At 41.0% G+C, this 5,856-nt stretch overlaps 1 protein-coding gene across 2 annotated transcripts in view; it reads right to left on the bottom strand.

The window, feature by feature from the left end:
• Window positions 1–5,840: 5,840 nt before the first annotated feature.
• Window positions 5,841–5,856, bottom strand: part of LOC308310771 (shaker-related potassium channel tsha2) — an 18,915-nt gene continuing 18,899 nt past the window's right edge. For both annotated transcript variants that reach the window (XM_080757183.1, XM_080757184.1), the window contains one exon: window positions 5,841–5,856. This exon is cut by the window's right edge and continues 2,399 nt beyond it. The gene's annotated coding sequence lies outside the window, so the exon portion shown is untranslated.

The raw sequence follows: 5,856 nt of genomic DNA, 5'->3' as shown, positions 1-5,856 counted from the left end.
GGGGCCAGGTATACAGTAACAGCGGGACAGACAGACAGACAGACAGACAGACAGACAGACAGACAGACAGACAGACAGACAGACAGACAGACAGACATGATCTGCAGGGTCTCAGCTGCGTTCGCTTCCTGCGTTTGCGTGTCTTACTGATGATTGAGGAGCAGCTGGGCTGATTGGAATCAGCCACACCTGTGCTGGCTGCTGGCTGAGGAAGACACCCGAGGGACTAGGAACGTGGCACAACAATGGCCTGAAAAGGTACTTGAGAAAGCTTGCACTGATCTATAAAGATAGATTTTATTACTTTTGAAATGCTGCTAAGTGACTAAACTGTCAGTCATTTTGCTGGGTAATCCCTCTCAATGATCCCTGTGGGTGACGCGGGAGCCCACTTTGAGCAGCACTGTTTTACAGTAGGCCTATTATATATAGTGCAGTGGTTCCCAAACTTTTGAGACCCACAAATGAGAGATTAGACCTTTGCCCGTGACCCAAGCTACTGGAAATAGCAGATCTACAAGCTCACAACGTGAGTATTTTCTTAAGCATTTGTTTTCTAATTTATGGAATTTCTTAGATTTGTCTTTTATTTCTTCATGAAATTATATGGGGGGGATAAAGGGACCCACAAAAATCTAACTGCGACCCACAAAAGGGTCCCGACCCACTGTTTGGGTACCAGTGTCTTATACAGTACAGTAGCCTACAGTATATTCCAAAGGCTCCATGAAGACAACTCACATGTTGGATGCACAACTCGTTCCCCTCCCCCTATACAGCCGGCACTGCCGTACCGTGACGCACACGCGTGGCTTCTTTATGAATTAGAGTCTCCTGTACCGTTAACTCCGCTCGACTCTCACGTGGATTCAGTCAGAGCTGTCTGTGTGCATTGCATGGCGCTTATATAACACAGCACTCCCAATTCATGTTTCCTGGCTTCCATCTCTCCCTGCTCCTTTCATAAAAACAGAACTTGGGTCTTCTATTTCCTTTGTGTGTTATGAAAGAGGAAAATTGGTTTGTTTTTGTTTTGTGTGTGTGTGTGTGTGTGTGTGTGTGTGTGTGTGTGTGCCCCCCCCCCCCCCCCACCACACACACACACACACACACACACACACACACACACACACACACACACACACACAAATTTACTGTCTGAAGATACTTGGATCCAGCAGATTATTAGCAGAGATAATTTATCAAGACAGCAAAACAAAGATAATGTAATTAACACAACACTTTGTGTGAGACTCTTGTATGATTTAAGTAGGGCCTTAATGTGTGTGTTTTTATATAAAATAGCACTCGGGTGGCACAGTGGTAAAGTCCCTGCCCACCACCACGGAGGTTGTGGGTTTGAATCCACCGTGGTGCAACTGGCTTTGTCGGGTGTCTGTATAACCGGGGAGCCACAGGCCCAAAATTGGACAGGACACAGGACCTGTGATGTCATGCCGTACTTGTTACCAGCTGCCATGTAATGGCTGCGGGTCAATATTAGCTTGTGAAACTTGCGACACTGGTAGTCGACCGGTATATCATTCTGCTGAGTGTTGCCAAGCCTGCATATTTCCAGCCTAACGTGGATTAATTCACAGTTACTTGCTGGTTTGCTTATTTCTGTCACTGGTTGCCAAGCCTGCATATTTCCAGCCTAACGTGGATTAATTTACAGTTGCTTGACTGGTTTGGTTTTTGGAGGCTGCTTAGCTTATTTCTGGCACGACAGTGCAGTCTTCGAGTCCTCAGGAGAAGAGAAACAGCGGAGAGAAGGAGGAGGAATTGTCGGCTCACGATTTTGCTTATTCACAGATTGTTTTATTTTATTAAACATAAGTGGTAAAAACATAAAGCCTCATTTAACTTCCAATATACATAATAATATTTTACAAATATTTTACAACATTTCAATACATTAAAGAAAAAGAAAAGGCCACATTAAAAACTTAGCCACACCTATTATTTCAAGATGACGTTATTGGGCATATAATGTACGATTCCAAAAAGCCATACATATATATACATTATAGTTTCACTCTATGACAACGACTTATTTCACTTTACACCTGTCACACATCTAAACCACACAGTTGTTCAATTTAACAAACAAACGAAAAATGATAATAAACATATGGAAAACACAGTTTGAGGTTTTTGCTGACAAGACACCTGTTACGTTTTGAATATTTGCTTTGCGTATAATAAGCGCTGCTGTATCATGACTCGATGCTTAAGCAACGAACACCCTGAGTCGAAACACAGTTTTGGCGTACATGGAGTGCTTGTGAGGCTGGTACGTGCACGGTGCGCTGTCAAATCATCAGTGTTAATTTAACTCTGAGGGTACCAATGAAACTCTCGGAGTTGCAAATGTATAAATTATCACTGAGGATTTTCACTGTGAACTATCCTTCCTATTTAACAATTATTCACTTAATTGTGATCCAGTTCTCTCATGCAATCATACGAATTTGTACATTTCCCTATGTTTTCCTGTTCATTTGCTGGCGTTTCGCCCAAGTAATTCTGCCCACAGTGTAAGAAAACATAAAAGTCATGTTTCACTTCATGACACAATTGTAAAATTGGTTGATTATTGACTGTGTGGATCATTTGACTCTATAAGATATTGTGCACGCATGGTATCGGATCCTGAAGAATAAACTTGCATAATAATGACATACATATATTTTTTCATCTACACGTATAGTTTGGGGTAGACAATGTTACGAGCGTGTAGCGAGCAAGAGGAGGTGTAACGATTTGTCAAGAAAAGCATGTAGACAGAAACAGGGCCACAAGAGGAGTGACAAAGCACCAACATCTATGTAGATGACATGCATTCACTGTGCCTCATGGGTCCAGGAGACACCTATAATTATGTGGGCCACAACTGAGGTACAATCACCCTAGAATCCTCTCCTATTCAATTATTTGTATTTATTGGCTCTTTTTGGCTGAAGAGTGGCTCTACTCATGACTCAACAGTGAAAGAGAAGGAAGCTGTGCGTTATGCAAATGTTGAAAACAAAGAAACTTATGTAAGATGGAGCGCTCTCCTTTTCCCCCCATTTTTCTCCCATAGTCTCTCAGAGATGCCACCCAGGAAGACTGTGTACTTTACATTCAACACATTCATTTTACAATACGTTTTTTCTTCTGCATGTGCGATTTTTTTCCTTCACATCCCTATAGAGTGCTTGTCAACTCTTCTACTTTACCTATATTACTTCAGACACTGTTGACGGTGTAGCAAAGAAGACAAAAAAATAAATACACATTTAATAATTAAGGCACTATTATGTATATATGCACAAACATGGGCAACCAGGCGTACTGCATACCAAATTCTTACTGACAGGATTAGAGAGTCATGCGTTATTGCTTGTTGATAAATTACTGTGGTTACTGCAGAGATTAGCCTACATGTTACTGTGTTTACTGCAGTGTCACTGTAGTCAATGGGTCATTCCTGTTCGGTGCCATTTCAGCCTGGTAACTTTTTCTAAACAAAATATGTTTTTACAGGATTGTTCAGCTGTCAGAAAAAACAGCTTTTGTCCAGCTTAATGCATAATTCAATTTTTTCCATATCCATTTACACTGTAACGGGGGGACACATTTTGGACATAACAGGGGGACATTTTATGCTAAAGATGGCCATTACTCCTCATGTAATGAAGAATATGCTAGCACACTGTGAGCACAGAGTAAGATTTTATTATATTTATCAACCATATTTTCAGAATTATGAAAACGTATCGATTTCCTCTATATTTAAGCATAACATTTATGCTTTACCACATCAGTAACGCAACCTAAAACATTGATAAAAAGGCAATTAAACAGTGATACTTATACTTCTTCTTGCGTAGGGTTTCCTATCAAAAATATGTGCTACTTTCTGAAGTCATTTGGCTAGAGAAATAGTCGGGGGACAATTTCAGCGTGACAGGGGGGACAGTAAAGTAAAGCTAGGGACAAAATTGATTTAAAGGTTTTAAGCATTAAAATTAGGCCTACATTTATCACAATTAATAAAATGTGTTGAGAAGCATTAGAACTATAGCCTACTATATATAAAATAATAATTCAAATTTTAGCATACTGGCATTTTGGCATACTGCTAGCTTTTTGGAATTAGTGTTTTTGCTTACACAAGATATATGACCTGGGGACACAAATGACACCAAATACTATAGGAATGACCCTAATAATGCAGTGGGTTACTGCAGTGTGACTGTAGAGATAATGCAGTGTCATGTAGTTAACGCGGAGTTACTTTTGTTACTGCAGTGTTACTATACTGCTGTGCAACAAAGAATCAACCCCAAGAGCTGAGCTTATCCGTTCACTCCGCTACGATCCAGATGATGTGCAAAATATACGGTAGCCACCCTTCTGTAGACTTGACACAGTTCATCGATAGCAAATGTACGTGCATACATTTTTCATAGTACATTGCTCTGGTGAAACATTGTAAAGAAAAGTCCCTCGCAGGGAGTCTTTGGGAGCCTGTATCCTTTTCACTGAGTGCATACAGCACGTAATGAGGAAAAGGAATTTGATGAACAAAACCGACCGGCACACACAACATAAAAGATATGGCAATGTCAAGCATTATGATTCTTTTAGTTGTACAGTGCATTGCCCATTTTAGCTCAAAAGTGCAATTTGACCATCCACCTTACAGCTGCGCTTCAAAAACTACCACCCAAGCTGCTGCTCTTTCCTCGTGGTCTATATATAGTCTCTAGTCTGGACTCGTATAGATTTTGGATGGAGATCTTTTGCAGGTCCAAATTGACAGTTGTATAAGGGTCTATTTTGTTCCTATAACTGTAAACCGCTTAGCTGGGGACCGCAGGGTTTCTCAACCATTTCTGGATGAGGGCCCACTTGAAAATCTTGAAAGTGTCCCCTGCAGCCCAGTGTTCGGAATTTGAACTGTTGATCTAATTCTAAGGCATGGCCTGGAAGCTGGCTCCCAGAGATCACGTAAAACGATCTTTGGCTATGAGGAATAACATGGGACACTTTTTCCCTTTCTAATGCGAACGCCTATATGCAGTAATACAGAACCAAGGGTTGTGGCACTCTGTTAGCTACACCTGACTGGGTCGCTGACTCGTTGGCGAGCTTGTGCATGTTACATTTGCGGCACCCCAAGAGTTCACTTAAATAATGTTAATAATGGTGGGGTGAGACAGAATTCAAGAACAATGTGATCTATTCTTCTCATTGCTTTCCATATCTTTGACTCCATTTAGACATTGCATTACATACAATGCAATCTGCATCTGCATAACGTAATCTGAATAATGCACGATCCCATCGTGCCCCTGATTTACGCTCACATGTGAACGTAAATAATGTGAGATTGGATCGCATTCAGTTGTTCAAAGTCTGCTGCATGTATATGCCTTGCATCATCAACATGCAGTGCATGGTCCCTATAACACTGGTTATTGTTGCAGTGTGCTGCTGTGTTAACAAATATATAACAATATGCATCATCATATAGGATGAAAGGGGGAAAGGGCAATGTAATAGCAAGTTCTTAAACATGCTGTACCTGTGCACAGGATCAACCGTGCAAACATGCATGCACGCACGCCGCACACATGCATGCACACATGCGTGTGCATACATGCATGCACACACACACACACACGCGCGCGCGCGCACGGCACACACAGTACACATGCACACACATCATGATGGCAGGAAAACGTATATATGCATGCTTGTTTCTTTGAATCAGCCACATGAAGATCGATTCGAAACAATAAAGATTTGATTTATTTTATCAAAAATATATCACAAATGGAGAAATGTAACAATAATAACAGA

Source organism: Protomyctophum bolini (assembly GCF_963924005.1).
Source record: "Protomyctophum bolini genome assembly, chromosome: 23".
Classification (NCBI taxonomy): Eukaryota; Metazoa; Chordata; class Actinopteri; order Myctophiformes; family Myctophidae; genus Protomyctophum; species Protomyctophum bolini.
Note: the sequence above shows the minus strand (reverse complement) of the source record. Positions and strands in the feature narration are given on the sequence as shown.